Source organism: Lepus europaeus, chromosome 6 (assembly GCF_033115175.1).
Source record: "Lepus europaeus isolate LE1 chromosome 6, mLepTim1.pri, whole genome shotgun sequence".
Classification (NCBI taxonomy): domain Eukaryota; kingdom Metazoa; phylum Chordata; class Mammalia; order Lagomorpha; family Leporidae; genus Lepus; species Lepus europaeus.
In genome coordinates, this window is record NC_084832.1 from 77,464,732 (window position 1) to 77,482,674 (window position 17,943).

Consider the following 17,943-nt stretch of genomic DNA (forward strand, 5'->3'; position numbering starts at 1 on the left):
TTTACTCTTCCTGTTGAAAAATCTACCACCTATGCTGAAAATTATTTGACTGTATATGAAGGGACTTAAAAAAAATGGAATTAAAAGATAAGATCAGGGGCCGGCGCTGTGGCATAGCAGGTAAAGCCCCTGTCTGCAGTGCTGATATCCCATATGGGCGCCGGTTCAAGCCCCAGCTGCTCTACTTCAGATCTGGCTCCCTGTTAACAGCTTAGGAAATCAGTGGAAGATGGTCCAAGTGCTTGGGCCCCTGCACCCACGTAGGAGACCTGGAAGAAGCTCCTGGCTCCTGGCTTCAGATCAGCCCAGCTTCAGCCATTGTGGCCATTTGGGGAGTGAATCAGCAGATGGAAGATTCTCTCTCTCTCTCTCTCTCTCTCTCTGCCTCTCTGTAACTTTGCCTTCAAATAAATAAATATTTAAAAAGAGATAAGTTCATTTTGGTGCAAAACATTTTAAAATCCATACATACTTTTTTCATGATACACAATTTTGCAAAAGCTTTTTGAAGACCCCTCCAATGTGTGGGATTATTTCTGGAGTCTCTTCTCTGTTCCAGGTGGAAATGTCTGGTATGGGATATTTGTAACTGGGAATTAGAGACACTTCTTTATTTTTTGGAAGAACACCACCAGTGTAGCTTTGCCCATCCCAGAGAGAGAAAAAAAAAAACAACACACTGATCTACACGAAAGCCATGGTCAGGTTTGTGTGTCATTTCTCAAGTCCTTAATTGGCTATATATATATATATATATATATATATATCTTACAGGTCAGAATGTGAGCCAAGACCTAGGATGCTAGGGGAAAAGCAAATATGAAAACAGAAGTTCATACTTGACCAAATGCATCATGGCAGAGTATTTGGGGTACCGACTTCCTTGTAGCATTAAATGTACCCACTTCTAATTTCTGCAGAAGAACTTGCAGGTCAGGAATTGAAGGTGGCTGGAAGGCGCTGGAGGCGTCTGGGGACTTTCTGTGCACAGCCAATAAGGAGTCTGATGTCACTAAGCCACTCCGCTTTTCCTTCTTCCCATTCAGGTCACAGAGGCCATCTGCCAGGGCACCACACTTGCTGGCCCTGGTGCCGGGGTGTGGGCCTTGCTTTCTCCCCCTAGAGTCCGAGAACAGCCAATGCTTTCCAGAAATTGATTCAACCACCAGCCCCTGAGAATGGTGGCCTTCCCACCTCGTGGCACTTCGGGAATCTTTGTTTCCATAAAGGTTCCCTCTCCTATTTCCCTCCATGTATCTAGTCCTAATGGCCGGAGGAAAGAAGGAATCTTGTCCAAAAGATTGTTTGTTAAGAATAAGTAAGAATTTTCAAATAAATGTGAGTTGAAAAATTCAGTGCTAATGGCTCCCTGAAAAGGAGAGGAGAGAATGTTGGAGATCACGTGTTCAGGAGTGCCCAGTGCGCCTAGGGAATCTGTTTTCTGATTTTGGTGCACATCTTGGAACCATTAACCTCTGTTCCTCCTCTTAGCGAAAACTAAACATGCTACTAGGACAAATACATGGTGACTGCCACACTATGCTTCTTTAAAGCAAGTAACTTAAAATATGTGTAACGGGGGCCAGCACTGTAGCACAGCAGGTTAAAGCCCCAGCCTACAGCACCAGCCTCCCATACAGGCGCCAGTTCAAGTCCCGACTGCTCCTCTCCTGATCCAGCCCCCTGCTAATGTGCCTGGGAAAGCAGCAGAAGATGGCCCAAGTGCATGGGCCCCTGCATTCACATGAGAGACCAGAAGAAGTTCCTGGCTCATGGCTTCGGATTGGCCCAGTTCATTTGGGGAGTGAACCAGCAGATGAAAGACCTGTTTCTCCCTCTCTGTGTAACTCTTTCAAATAAAAGAAAACAAAAATATTTTTAAAAAATCTTTAAAAATTAAAAAACTTTAAAAATGTGCAAGGATGCTTCAAATGTTTGTGGGAAAATTGAATTAAATTTTTTTAAAAAAAATCTATTTATTTGAAAGAGTTACAGAATGAGAGGGAGAGACAGAAAGAGTTTTTCCATCTGCTGCTTCACTCCCCAAATAGACACAACAGCCAGGGCTGAGCCAGGCCAAAGGCAGGAGCCAGGAGCTTCATCTAGGTCTCCCATGAAGGTGTCAGGGACCCAAGCACTTGGGCCATCTTCCACTGCTTTTTCCAGGCCCTTAAAAGGGAGCTGGATTGGAAGTGGAGCAGCCAGGACTCCCAGCTGGCACCCATACGGGATGCTGGTATTGCAGGAAGCAGCTTTACCCACAATTCCACAATTTTGGCCCCAAAGATGTTTATTTTGATGCAAAGTATTTTGAAATCCATGTGTAGTTTTTCATAATACACATTTTCCATGAACATTTTGAAGCCCTCTCATATTCTAGATAAACCTGTTGCACTTCCACATGGCAGTGTTTTTTGCTTTTACAACTTGAAATTCTCTCTCCACCAGTACACCTGCATCTTCTTCTTTTTAAAAAGATTTATTTATGTGTGTGAAAGGCAGAGTGACAGAAAAAGAGGGAGAAAGAGAGAGAATCTTCCATCCACTGGTTCGCTTTCAAATCCCCCCAACAGCAGGGCTGGGCTAAGTTGATGCCAAGAGCCAAGAATCCCAAACCTCATCTGGGTCTCCCACATAGTGGCACAAACCCCAGTACTCGAGCCATCATGTGCTGACTTCCAGGACCTTGGGAGGAAGCTGAACTGGAAACACAGAGTACTTGGGACTGGAACCAGTGTAGTATACCAGTGTCTCGGGCAGCAGTTCAACCCACTGCGCCACAACACCTGCACTTCTTCTTCACTCTAACTGACAAATAAAGTCAGTTAACCGAAGGATTAATGTGGGAAGTGTCTGGAAATTAAAGTTGTAGGGTTTTGAACTATTGGGCTGACGATCATTTTGAAGGAAGGGTGTCACCAGTGGCTGAGTCGACTCCCTGAAGTGACTCAGAAATGTATTCAGTCTCCAAGGCAATACGTAAAAAGGAAACATTATTTTCTCTCAATACCTGTGTATCTGATTACTTGACGAGCATCTGCACTGAGTGTTCACGTTTAACTTTGTAGTCTGTTTCGGTTCAGGTCCTCTTTTTGAGTCATTATCATACAAGGGTACTTGAGAGATTCATGAGAAATGGGATTAAAATATAAGGGTTTTTTGGTGTTAAAAATAATTGAAAGCCATGCATATGAAGGACTTCAAAAAGTTTGTGGAAAATGTATATCATGGGCCGGTGCTGTGGCTCAACAGGCTAATCCTCCACCTAGTGGCGCCGGCACACGCGGTTCTAGTCCCAGTCGGGGCACTGGATTCTGTCCCGGTTGCCCCTCTTCCAGGCCAGCTCTCTGCTGTGGCCCAGGAGGGCAGTGGAGGATGGCCCAAGTGCTTGGGCCCTGCACCCCATGGGAGACCAGGAGAAGCACCTGGCTCCTGCCCTTGGATCAGCGCGGTGCACTGGCTGCAGCGTGCCAGCCGCGGCAGCCATTGGAGGGTGAACCAAAGGCAAAGGAAGACCTTTCTCTCTGTCTCTCTCTTTCACTGTCCACTCTGCCAGTCAAAAAGAAAGAAAGAAGAAAGAAAGAAAGAAAATGTATATCACGGAAAAACTATGCATGGATTTCAATTTTTTTTTGCACCAAAAGAAACCTATTTTTTTTTTTTTTTGACAGGTAGAGTATAGACAGTGAGAGAGACAGAGAGAAAAGTCTTCCTTCCATTGGTACACTCCCCAAATGGTTGCTGCAGCCAGCACTGCACTGATCCGAAGCCAGGAGCCAGGTGCTTCTTCCTGGTCTCCCATGCGAGTGCAGGCGCCCAGGCACTGGGGCCATCCTCCACTGCCTTCCCAGGCCACAGCAGAGAGCTGGACTGGAAGAGGAGCATCCAGTAATAGAACCTGGCGCCCATATGGGATGCTGGCGCCGCAGGCAGAGGATTAACCAAGTGAGCCATGGCGCCGGCCTCAAGAAACCTACCTTTTAATTTCATTTTCCCATGAACCTTTTGAAGTGCCCTGGACGGTACATAGGCACATGCATGCGTGTGTACAGGTGTGGAGGTGGGTGCGCACGTGGGCTCGCTACGTGGAGAATAGCTCAAGATGTCTGTAAGTTTCCCGTAAATGCAGAGGGTGACAGCTGCCTCTAGTCACAGCCAGCCAGTGGGTGCATGCTGAGCACTGTTTTTCACTGCCCGTTCTTGATTTACCACTTTGAATCTTTGGGTCTAAAATGTTTTGTAGTTGTCCCCAGAGCAGCAGTTCTGATCCATTTCTTCGTGATATCCCAATAACTGTCTCAGCATCCAAATGAAAAAATAAAGACAATGCTGATAAGAATTTGGTGTTGTTTTGTCTACACTGAGAGTTTCAAATTTCATTTTTCTTTATTATTTGAAACTGACCAGTAGGATCCAGTGAACGAGGTCCATTGTGGGTACCGTTTCGTATATAAAGTTTGAACAACCACCTGGTATATTTGGTTGGGTCCAAAGAAGGTTACACAACAATTCTGTAACTCTTTAAAGACGTTGGCAGAATTTTTTTTTCCCATTGATTTTAAATCATTGTTTTGTAAGAAAAATTTAATTAGAAAAAAAATACTTCTTTTCTGACTAAGTGCAGGGCCCTCCATTGAGCCAATAAAGAATTTGTTTGAAAATAATTCCCAGCTTCTAGAACTACTAAGAGTATAATTTTTTCCCCTTTAATTAGTAGCTTAGAATTTTTTTAAACCAATGCCAAATGCAATGTGAGCTCAAGTTTTTAGTTCAGTTCTAAACTTAGAACCCGTGATTTTCAAGTGGGTTCTAAATTTGGCAAAATGTCTTCTCCCTGCCATAGTAGTTGGTGTTTTCCCATTCTTAAGTGTTCATCTCTCTGATTTGCTAACCAAGCAATATGGTCTTTCTTAACTTTTTAATAATTTTTCCCGTTTCCCCTTTTTGTGGAATAGCAAATGTGATGCAACATTTTTTTAGACCACAAAATAAAACAGATATAATAGCTTTGTAAAAGAAAGGGAGAGAAACAGGAAGAAGGGGAAAGGGTCATTTAGCTTGCTTCATTCTTAAAATGAACAGGTAAATCCTGTAGCTGTTAGCTACTGGGTGGCACAAAGTTTATATATAGGTTGGTAGAAATCGCCAAGGCAGAATTCAGTTTGCAGGAACTCTCTGGGCAAGTACGAGTCCCGGCCCCTTCCCAGGGAAAAGTGTGTGTGAAACCCGGCCCCATTGGTCACCACTTAAGGATGTGTGTCCAGCCCCAGCTGTCACGGGCATTTGGGGAGTGAACCAGCAGATGGGGGGCATGTGTGTGTCTGCCTTTCAAATCAATGAAATAAATAAATAAAAATTAAAAGATGTGGATTCGACAGTGCCATCCTGTGCCAGATGGTTCTTTGCGCTCCTTGTGGAGGATGCTGCCGAGAGAAAGTATGAGGTGCAAATGGAGCCCTGTGTGCCTTGCGCAGGCCCAACAGGCGGGGGGGGAGGGGGGGGGCACAAGCCTCTGGGTGTTAGCTTGTTAGGGTACAGATGTTGGCTGTAGCTGAGAAGAGCCATCTCCTCACCTGCAAGGTGGGAGATCTCTCCCCAAACAGACACCCATGCTTCCCACACTCACCTGCCTTGATCTCTCAGCCCGTGTGCCGCCTGGCTCAGCTCTCTCCTGGTCATGGCCCATGTGTCTGCTTTTCTCTCCCAAGAGAAAGGACTGGCGTGACAGGAACTTGCAGATGGGGCTCTCCTTGCCCCTGTGCAGCAGGACAGCTGGAAGGAGGTTCCTGCCGGGGCTATGCGCCCTGCCACAGCCTGTGTCTGGGCAGCTCTCTTTCCTTCCCGGAGTGTGCCGTGGAGGTATTCGGATACGTCACTCCGCCCAGGCCCAGAGCTACAATGCTCAAGTCTGTTCCCTGGCGGACAGAACGTTGCCCAGCACTGCCCTGCAGGTCTTGGCAGCAAAGCACCGCATTCGCTGCCATCTCTCTGGCCTTCGCCCTACCCTCTGCTGGAAAGGAGGAACCACCAAGCCTCTTCTCTAGAGGGAGAGGCCTCCAGCAACCACAGTGGCCTTGCCAGTCCTGTCCAACAGGTTCCCCTGTTGTATGTTTTCTCTTGCTTCTGCAGTGCGGAATACTTAAGCTATTTCCCGTTGCCAGCCTTCCGGGGCACTCAGACTCCCTACAGGGACAGCAGCAGTAGGATGCTCGGGGACGCACGACCCTCCCCGCCGGCTCCCCTCCCCAGCCAGCAGTGCTGGTAGAATTCCATCGACCTCAGCACCCCTCCCGTGGCTGGCATTGGCTTGGACGTCCAACCTTGAAGGGACCGCAGCGAAGCAGACCAGCCTCTGCACCGCCCCTGCAGACCCGTGGGCCATGGAGCTCCAGGGGATAGATGCTCTGAGAAATGCAACTGGGAGCAGGTCAGCAGCTCAGCCAGGCCTGTCTCGTGCCTCAGAGGGCAGTACAAAGGGCCGTTTTGTGAGAGAATAGTATTGCTTTACCACGTCCGCCTCTCGCCTTTAGGGGAGTAGCACACAACCTCCCTGTCTTTCCAACTTCTCTAGTTGGGCCTCTATGATCTGTCACAGTGCTTTTATATTAGAGTTCAGTGGAAAAGGCGTCAATAGGAATCATGAGTTCAAGCTGTAGCTCTGCCACAAGGTGATGCGTGATCCTATGGAAGGCATTGACCTCTTCTGGACCCTACTGCTTCTGTCTGAAACATGATGAGGGCTGGGGCTGATGGTCCAGTGGGTAAAGATGCCCACATCCTGTACTGGAGTGTCTGGGTTCTCTCCCAGCTCTGGCTTCTGCTTCCTGCCTCCTGCTTCCTGGCACTGTAGGTCCTGGGAGGCAGCAGATGATGGTTTAAGTAGATGAGTCCTTGCTACCCATGTAGGAGCCTTGCATTGAGTTCCTGGTTTCTGGCTGTGGTCATGGCCCCAATCCCAACCATTTCAGGCATTTGGAGAGTAAGCCAACAATAGGGAGTTCTGTCTGTCTCTCTGCCTCTTAAATACAAGAAAAAATTAATATTTATTTATTTGAAAGGCAGAGAGAGAAAGAGAGAGAGGTCTTCCATCTGCTAGTTCACTCCCAAATGGCCGCAACAGCAGGAGCTGGGCCAGGCCGAAGCCAGGAGCCTGGAGCTTCTTCCGAGTCTCCCACATGGGTGCTGAGGCCCAAGGACTTGGGCCATCTTCTACTGCTTTCCTAGGCCATAGCAGAGAGCTGGATGGGAAGCAGAGCAGCTGGAACTTGAACCTGCGCCCATCTGGGATGCTGGCACTGCAGGGGGTGGCCTTACCTGCTGTGCCACAGCACCGGCCCCCAAAATACAAAAAAATTAAAACAAGAAGGTGGGGCAGGCATTCGGAGCAGGGATTAAGACACCTGGGTTCAAGTCCTGAATCTGCTGCGGATTCCAGCTTCCCGCTAATGCACAGCCCGAGAGGCAGCAGGTGATGGCTCAAGTGCTTGGTCTCTGCCACCCACCTGGGAGATTCAGACTGAGTTCCAGCCACCCGGCTTCAGCCTGGCCCAGCCCTGGCTATTGCAGGCATTTGGAAAATGAACCAGTGAATGAAGGATTTCTTTTCTCTCTCTCTCTCTCTCTCTCTCCCTCATTCAAATAAAATGAAACTGCTTATCACTATGTTCTTAAATGTCAATCTTTAAATTACTACTTAGTAGTATAGTGAATAGCAAATAGTATTCAGAACACACTTGTAAGATGATATTTTCCCCACAGGTGTGCCTAAGTGACGTGGGGCAGCATGCAGGCACTCACTCACCCTACCTCTGCCTTTCGTTTTGAATTCGCCTCATCATACTCCTTCTCCAGCAGTACGGCTGGCACAGCTCCTGGCTTTGCTTCTCTTTATAAATCCGCCGTTATTGAGACAATGTGATCTATTGATTTCTGGATTATTATTTGTTAGCCATCCCAGGAGCAACCTGGGCTCAGAAGAAGGTAGTATGTGCTGAAGGCAGGAGGGCCGTGGTGCCTAGTGCTTATCTCCTGATGGTGGCCCACAGTCTGGTGGCTTGTGGGTGGCAGCAGAGTTGGTGGCTTTTGGGTGCCACCTCCAACGCCTCCCAAGGTGCTCTTCCTATGTTCAAGAAGGGGATTTGGCCTCGGTCTTATATACACTGGAACCGCGCTCCAACGTCATGCTCTTACCACATGAATGCTTGGGTCGCGTGCTTTGCACATTCCCACAGCTTGGAGAGGCCTTTGGGCTACTTCTCCTCTTGGCTGTTTGTCTCACAGAATTGAACATTGCACCACGTATCTATCTCCACTTCTGTGGCCTTGTTTACATGGTCAAGACAAACAAATAAATGCACCCAAAGTGGATGATAAACCCTTAGACTCGTCCGGGTCCCTAGGGGAGACTAGCAGCTGGTGGGAGATGGAGGGAGAGGAACCTGCTAAAGATCCCACTTCAGGGTGAGGACAGGTAGCCGTCTGCTTTGCTGCGGTTTTTAGGAGGAGGTTTTACAATGCTTGGGGCTGGACAGAGAAGCAGGGCGTTGACCATGAATGGCCTCAGCAGTTTGAATATCCTCTTGCGGGCAACAGGGAGTCCTGGAGGGGTTTCTAAAGTTGGAGGATCTCTCGCCCATAACATGATAGTGACTTTAGGAAGGTCACCTGGTGATTGCTAAGGCTGAGGCTGAGGGACGTCGGATAGAAACTGCTAGACTAAGCAGGAGGTGATGACGTCAGAAATGGAGAGCCATAGTGTAGACCAGAGCCGTGTGTTACAGAGGGTGAGTCCCCAGGACTGTGGGCAGACAGGGAGAGGGAGGAACCCATGCAGGACCCGGGTTCTGGGTCAGGCACCTGAGCTGGAAGTCCCCGGGAGGAGGCTCGAATGGGAGTGTGAGGGTGACCTCGACAGCCCGACTCCTGCTGCCTTAGAGCCACGCCCGTGTCTCTAAATCCCAGAGGGCCCCGAGGGACAAGGGACCACTCTCAGAGCGGAGCAGGTGTTCTGGGCTCACGCAACTCTCACTCACCTTTGGGTATGGAGCACGGCTGGGGTGCTACTACTCAGCCCTGCTCTGACCTATCATCTTTCCATTAGGACAGTTTCCCCTCAATCATTGGTAAAGAACATCATTTTGAAAATTCGCCACAATGACCCTGGAGGGAAGCACAATTTTGGTTCCAGCTGTTCTTTTGCTCCCTTTCAAGCTTATCTTTTTGTTATTGCTGCTTCCTGTACCAAAGCCAGGAATAGTCAGGAGACGCACCTGCAAGGCGCCGGGGTAGAGGACCTGGGCTTGGGGGCAGCTGGACTGGGATTTGGATCCCTCGCTGGGTTAGCTTAGGCGGCCTAAAGTTCCTCATCTGTAAAACAAGGCAAAGAACACCCGCTCCAAAGACTTGCTGTGCAGCTTGTAATAAGCGAAAGCATTTGTGAGGCCCAGCAGATGGTAAATGCCCAATAAATATTAATGTCTGTCTCTCCCCGCGGTACGGACACTTACAGCACCAACGCTCTCCTGCTAATGAAGGAAACTCCTTGCTACCCTTACCTTTACCGTCTTGCCTCTTGCAGTCAGCCTTCGGTTTTCTGTTTTTATTTCCAAACAATGGAGAAAAGAGAGGAAGGGGAACAAGTGAGAATTTAACTTAGGAACTTTTCTAGGTAAGTGAAAGCGAAAGTTGGCCTGAAAGAGCGCCTTCTGAAATCCATGCATGCTTTGGCCGTAAGACATTTTCTGCAAACGTTTTGAAGATTCCCTCCTATACATGCACTTAAAACGCTTTTGCACCAAAATATGGGTGGGCATTGTGACCCAGCGGGTTAAGATGCCACTTGGTTCGTGCCTGGGTTTGAGTCCCACCTCCACTCTGATCCAACTTCCCTCTAATGTGCACTCGGCAGGCAGCAGGTGGTGGCTTCAGTACTTGAGTTCTTGTCACCCAGGTGGGAGACCCAGCCTGGCTTAAGCCTGGCCCAGCTCTGGTTCTTGTGAGCATTTGGGAGGATCTCCCTCTTCCTCTTCCTCTCCCTCTCCTGCTCTGCTTTTCAAATAAAAGCAAATAAACATGTTTTGAAATTGTACCAAAATAAGCTTATCTTTTCCCTGTGTTCCCAGAAGCAGGACTGGCCTAGTGCGTCAGTCCCCTGAGTAAGACAGCACCATCCTGCCTCCCAAGGGAGCATCAGCCTTGAGTGACGGAGGTCGGAACAGGGGCATGCTGGGAGTAGGGGTTTCATCTTTGCCGAGAGACGGCAGATGCTCTTTGTCCCGTGGACTGACATGACTCTACCAGTCCAGGCCTTGAACTTAGAGTTCTCAGCTGGGTTGGGACTGGCACCTTGCTTTCGAAAAATGCCAGTCCTCTGCCTTGGGCCCTCTCCAGATCCTTCAGCAATGGGAACGACGCATGGAAATTCTTTCTTATTACTCTTTCCAGATACACATAGCATCGAGCCCTTGCGCTGAGGGCTTGCGGGCTCCCTCCGGCCATCTTCCTTGGGTGCTGGACAGACTCAGGAACACTTTTTCAGCGGAACACGTTCTGGCCCTGGCTGCTGCTTCGGCGGCCTTTCCCCCTTTCCCTCCTTGGCATTCTTCTGCTGTTGTTCTAGCCGCTCCTCTGCTAAGCTCATTTGTGTTTTTTGCTCCATCTGAAAATCCCGGAGGAAAAACATAGAAAATACAGTTCTGGCCACTGGAGAATGTATAGCTTCATAAAAATGTTCTTGGAATGTTCTCACTGTCTGTCGTTAATTAACATACGCCTGGTTCTTGGAGACAACTTGTTACCATAGAATCCTTAGGTCAAAACATACCTGGGAGAAGTTAACCTTTATTTCCTAGGGTATAGAGGGGAGAGAGAGAGACAGAGAGAGAGAGAGGGAGACAGGGTTCAATACTCTAATATTACACCTCTTTAAAAAGATATAGGCAGAGACCCAGGGAAAATAGTTTCACAAAAATCCATTCTTCTTCTTGGGATGAGTGTATTGATTTCTTTAGCTACTATTTTCTCCTGAACTGTTGAATAAATGCCTTTTGATGCCTGGACTCCAGAGAAGGAAAAGTGCTCCCCAAAGCCACTTGGCACGCAGAATAATCCCAGGAAGGGGGTGCTTTAGGCCCGTGGTGATTGTGGAGCAGGAGCCATTGTTGAGAGGAGCAAAGGGGGGCGAGGGGGCAGTGGGAAGTGACCGCACAGAGAACCACAGCCGTGGGTGAGGCAGCCAGGATGAATGAAGCCTTCAGGTCGGCCTGGCTCTTCCTTGGTTCTGCCAGCCCTACCCAGGGGATCCACGTCACCCACACAGCTCCCCTGAACTCTGGGGTAGCTTCATGCAAATCTAAACTGGTTTCATCCGTAAGTAAAACCTAGCCCGAATGTCTTGAATTCAGTAAGCACATGTTTTTATGTAACAGTGAATGTCCTGTACAAGAGAACAGTGCATCTTGAAGGAGTTCATGAACTTTCATGATGCCTGGCAGAACATAAAGTGTTTCTTTTTGAAAAACAGAGTTAAAGACAGAGAGAGAGGTCTTCCATCCGCTGGTTCACTCCCCAGTTGGCTGCAACGGCCGGAGTTGCGCCGATCTGAAGCCAGGAGCTTCTTCCAGGTCTCCCACGTGAGTGCAGGGGCCCAAGGACTTGGGCCATCTTCTACTGCTATCCCAGGCCACAGCAGAGAGTTGGATCAGAAGAGGAGCAGCCGGAACTCTAACCGGCATCCATATGGTATGCCAGCGCTTCAGGTCAGGGCTTTAACCCACTGTGCCATAGTGCCAGCCCTGTAAAAAAAGTGTATGTTTCAACCTCAAAGGCACCTTTGAGGCTGGCATTGTGGCATAGTGGATAAAGCCAGCACCCATGACACCGGCATCCCTTACGGGTGCCAGTTCAAAAGGCCCAGCTGCTGCACTTCTGATCCAGCTCCTTGTTAATGGCCTGGGAAAAGCTTGGGTCCCTTCCACCCTCAGGAGACCCAAAAGAGGTTTCAGCCTGACCCAGCCCTGGCTGTTGTAGCCATCTGGGGGAGTGAACCAGCAGATGGAATATCTCTTTCTGTCCCTCCCACTGTCTCTGTAACTCTGACTTTCAAATAAGTAAATCTTAAAAAAAAAAAAAAATCAGCTTTGTTGTTACACAAATGCCCCCATTTAGGAAATGTGTGTTTTGTTTTGACTTTAAAGATGCTTATTAAGATATATGGATTAAAATATAATTTTTTGAAGGTAAGCATTGTGGGATATAGGGTTAAGCCACTGCTTGGGACAATCACATCCTGTATTAAAGAGCTTGGGATCAAGGACCTGAGACAGCTTCCTGCTACTACACCCGGGGAAGCAGTAGAAGACGGCCCAGGTCCTTGGGCCCATGCACCCGCGTGGGAGACCCAGAGGAGGCTCCTGGCTCCTGGCTTCGGATCAGCTCAGCTCTGGGCGTCGTGGCCATTTGGGGAGTGAACCAGTGGATGGAAGACCTCTCTCTCTACCTCTCTCTCTCTGCCTCTCTGTAACTCTGCCTTTCAAATAAATAAATCTTAAAAAAAAAAAAAAAGAAAGAAAGAAATTCAGTTAAAACAGCAGCTGATGAGAACCTTCAGGATAGGTACCAGTTGGTTCTGCCCAACAAAAATGATCATCTGTTTTGCTGCATGTCCCTGCATCCAGCATGCTAGGACATGATTTGATCTATAAAAGGAAGGCAACTCTAGACATAGTTTATTAGAATGGAATACCCGGTCTGGTGCTGTTGCATAGTAGGTAAATCTGCTGCGTGTGATGCCTCCATCCCTTGTCAGAGCACTGGCGGCTCCACTTCCTATCCAGCTCCCTGCTAAAGCACCTGGGAAGCACCTGAAGCCAGGAGCCTGGGACTCCATACAGGTCTCCCATGGGGTTAGCAGGGGCCTAAGCTCTTAGGGCCATCACATTAGCAGGAAAGTGAATTGGAAGCCATGGAGCTGGGGACTCTATCCCAGGCACTGTGATGCAGGCATCCCAGACTGGGGCTTCATCCGCTGCTCCACGATGCTGGCCCCACATCCTTGCCTCAGTGATCAGCTCCACGTAGAGGGGTTGTATGCGGTCAGGATCAGCTGGGAAAGCAGCAGAAGATGGCCCAAGTGCTTGGGCCCCTCCAACCCATGTGGGAGACCCAGGCTCCTGGCTTTGGCCTGGCCCAGCCCTGGCCATTCCAGCCATTTGAGGAGTGAACTAGTGGATGGATGATCTCTCTCTCTACCTCTTCCTCTCTGTCAGTCTGCCTTTATAATTTTTTAAATAAATAAATACATAAAATTGACCACAAACAATGTGACAGGATGGCACAGAAATCTAACATCCCCTTTACATTCAGTGAACATTTGTTGAGTCCCTGGGACAGGCAGAGAAAGCTGGAGAAGCAGAGACGAGAAAGCCCACATACTATGCAAGACATTTATATAGGTTATAAAAGCACAGAATCAGGTATTGTTGTTATATTTATAACACTATAAAAGTCATTAGAAGAGTGCAAGCAAAAGTCACCAGGAATTCAGGAATAAAAGAAAGCTCAGCGAGTTGAGACGTGGAAAAGGTTGGGAGGCACTGGAAGAACGGGTTGAATTTTAGTAGCGAAGGCAGGGGGAGGACACTGCCGGGCAGAGAAACAGCATGGCCAGGAGCTCCAGGAAAGTCCAAGGTCCAGTTTGGTGATTAGAAGGGCAATGGGAGGGAAAGCCAGGGAGAAATTGTGCCGCACGAGGGAGGATCTTGGAAGCCTGGTGAAGCTGTGGTAGCTAAATGGATTTTTTATGCATTAGGAAAATCATAATACCAGTTTTTAGAAATAATCTAAAATAAACACCTGACAGCTGTTAATCATTTACAGTGTTCCAAGTGCTTTACATATAAGGCTCAGTTCTTTGTGTATATGAGGCCATTTAAACTCAGAGCCTACCCCCCTTGTTTTTAATTATTTATTTATTTATTTATTAAAAGGATAATTAAAGAGAGAAGAGGAACAGACAGAGATCTTCCAACCGCTGCTTCACTCCCCAAATGACTGCAAAAGATAGAGCTGGACTAGGCCAAAGCCAGGAGCCTGAACTCCATTTGGGTCTCCCACGTCAATGGCTGGGACCCAAGTACCTGGGCCATTTTCCACTGCTTTCCCAGGTGATTATCAGGGAGCTGGATTGGAAGTGGAGCAGCCAGGACTTGAAGTGGTGCTCATACAGAAATGCAGCGTTGCAGGCACTGGCTCAACCTGCATACCACACAACACGGGCCCATACACAACCCACCCTCACCCCTTGAAAAGGGATTAGCATCCGCTTTCCAGGAGCAGCTGAGGCTGAGAGAGCTTAATTTACTTTGCCCAAGGTAACACAGCTAGGAAGCACCAGAATCAAGATTTTCACCAGCTCTGCTTCCAGAGCCTCCATTCTTACCCACAAATTAATAAATATCAGAAGTAGCATTGGGATAGTAGAAATGGAAGAGTAAAAATAAAACAAAATTATTAAAAAAGTGTTGTCATGGGGCCGGTGCTGTGGCGCAGTAGGTTAATTCTTCGCCTGTAGCACTAGCATCCCATATGGGTGCCGGTTCTAGTTCCGGCTGCTCCACTTCTGATCTAGCTCTGTGCTATGGCCTGGGAAAGCAGTGGAAGATGGCCCAGGTCCGTGGGCCCCCTGCACCCGTGTGGGAGACCCAGAAGAAGCTCCTGGCTCCTGGCTTTGCTTGGGCTCAAATCCAGCTGTTGCAGCCAGCTGGGGAGTAAATCAGCGGATGGGAGACCTTTCTCCCTGTCTCACCCAGGTCACACCCCCTGTCTGTAACACTCTCCTGTCTGTAACTCTGCCTCTCAAGTAAATAAATAAAATCTTAAAAAAAAAAAAAAAGTGTGTGATATAGATGTGACAGGATTTGATGAGAGAGGGAAGAGAAAGGTGGAAGGATCCAAAACAACTCAGGATTTGAACTGGTATGGGAAAATAGGCTAGGGCAGACAGCAAGAAAGAGTGGTATCCAGGGCAAATTTGGAATCTGCACACATCAGTGAGAGCGGGGCCTGGGCATCTGGAGGCCAGCCTGGAGCCGGGGCTGAAATGGAGACTTGGGTCATTCACACAGTGATCCCGGCCGCATACAACCCCTCTACATGGAGCTGATCACTGAGGCAAGGATGTGGGACCAGCATCGTGGAGCAGCGGACGAAACCCCAGTCTGGGATGCCTGCATCACAGTGCCTGGGATAGAGTCCCCGGCTTCGCGACTTCCAGTCCACTTTCCTGCTAGTGCATTCTGCTAATGTGTGGCTCTAAGTGCTTAGGCCCCTGCTAACCCCATGGGAGACCTGTATGGAGTTCCAGGCTCCTGGCTTCAGCCTGGTCCAAGTCACACCCCCTAAACCCCCACCTGCCACCACCCACTGTTGTGGGCATTTGAAGAGTGAACCAGCAGATGGAAGATATCTTTTCCTTTCTCTCTCTCTCTGCCTTTCAACCAGATGAAAATAAACATTTTTAAATGATTAAATAAAATATCTGGACTAGGGACCAGTTATGTGGAAAGCAGCACTAGCCATTAAAGAACCCACAGTAGTGATGGGAAGTAGAAAGAGTCTCTTAAGCGCACATTGGTACCTGTCTTTCTAAGTTGCTTGGTCATGATACAGACACCTGTACCTTAGAGCTATGATAAATATGTATATTCATCCTCGTGGAGATATTTCTTTATAGAGAGGAGGACAGAGTAACAAAGTAGGAATTTTTATTTATTTATTTATGAAGATTTATTTATTAGAGAGGCAGAGAGAGAGACTATCTTCCATCTGCTGGTTCATTCCCCAGATGGCCACAATGGACTGCGCCAGGTCAATGTGAAGCCAGGAGCCTGGAGCTTCTTCCAGGTCTCCCACGTGGGTGCAGGGGCCCAAGGACTTGGGCCATCTTCTACTGCTTTCCCAGGCCACAGCAGAGAGCTGGATCGGAAGTGAAGCAGCTGGGACTCAAACCAGCGCCCATATGGGATGCCAGCACTGCAGACAGTGGTTTTACCCACTGTGCCACAGCGCCGGCCCCAAAGTAGGAATTTTTTAAGAACTCCAAATCTTAGGGTCTTCTAAGAACAATATTCTTCCCTTAAAAATTGTTTTTTTTTTTTGTTCCTAATTACAGAATACAACATGTTGACGGTAGACAGCTTGGGAATTAATGAAAAATATAAGCAGAAAATAATGATTACCTTCCACCAAAAATAAATCTTATTGACTTTTTTTCATATATCTGCCAGTCTTTTTTAATTCACACATACACTTTATTTTCAATCCAGAGATCCTTCTGAAAAGAACTTTTCTTGTAATATTGTGTGTAGTTTCTCATGGTATTAAATTTAGTATTTGTAACCATTTGGTAGTGGCATATATTAATCCATCCTAAAAAGTGACTGAGGGGTTGGCCCTGTGGCACAGTGGGTTAAAGTCCTGGTCTGCAGTGCCTGCATCCTATATGGGTGCCAGTTCAAGTCCTGGCTGCTCCACTTCCGATCCAGCTCTCGGCTATGGCCTGGGAGAGCAGTAGAAGATGGCCCAAATCTTTGGGTTCCTGCACCCACTTAGGAGACCTGGAAGAAGCTTCTGGCTCCTGGCATTGGATTGGCATAGCTCCGGCCGCTGCAGCCATTTGAGGAGTGAACCAGTGGATGCAGCCCTCTCTCTCTCTCTCTCTCACTAACTCTGCCTTTCAAATAAATAAATAAATCTTTAAAAAGAAAGAGAGAGAGAGAGAGAGAGAGAGAGAGAGGGAGTGAAATTCATTGACCCAAGCCTCTCTGGTTGGACAACTAGGTCGTTTCCATGTTAAAAGTAAGGCTGCGATCAGATTCTTACGCATACCTTTCTGCTTATTTTACTTGTTTCTCGTTATCTTCTGCATCTTTCCTAGGAGCACGATCACTGGGCAGATGCTGTGAGTGTTTCCAAGGCACAGTCGCGTTTTGGAACACGACTGTCAATTTGCTGGTAGTAGTTATGTTTGAATAGATGAAATCGTGCTGTCCCCTTCCTGCTTCCTTATTTTCATTCTTGGCGACTTCAGAGCAGGGACCAACAGCTACCTTTCAGAAGAAAAGCATGCGGGTTTGGTGTTGTCATTGTGCCTTCACGAACAACAGAGATGGGGTGCCGGTTCACCTCTTACTTGCCCCCATGAACTGCCTTGAGCTTTTGTTTCTTTGTTTGTTATTTGAAAGGCAGGGAAAAGACAGGGAGAGATCTTCCATCTGCTGGTTCACTCCCCAAATGGCCACAATAGCCAGGGCTGGGCTGAAGCCAGGAGCGCTGAACTCAATCTGGGTCTCCCCATATGAGAGACAGGGGCCCAGAGTGTGTGTGAAGAGGAAGCCGGGGTCGGACCCAGGGTCAGGACTTGAAAACAGGCACTCTGCTATGGGATGCAGGCATCCCACGTGGCGTGCGTTTGTTTTTTTAAACAAAAGGGCCCGGTACCTTGGATGGTGGGGCTGCCATGCCATCGGGTCCAGCTCCTCATTGGCAGAGGACTCCTGCGCTGCTGGCCTCTGGCTGGTTAGGTGGAAAGTTCTGCTAGAATTTCTCCTCTAGGCTGCCAGGACTTGCCGGCATCACTTCAGTGGCTCCTGGAGGGCTCTGGCCTGGACCGTTCCTTCTCCTCGTGGCCCTCCCCAGGCCGGGAAGGCAGTCCCCTTTCCCGTCTTCAGAGTCTTTCTCTGGGCTTGGGACAGGCCCTCGGTGTTGACACCGGGTGCCTTGGGTGTGCAGGGGAGTGCAGCTGCAGGCCCTGGGTGCTGAGCTTCTGTCCTGGCCTCTGTCCCATGCAATGGGCCTCAGCACCTGCACTTGTAAATCAAGGCTGATGTTACCCTGGACAGGAGGTGGGGCGCTGGAATCCAGTGTGGTGCCAAATTCAGGGCCGAC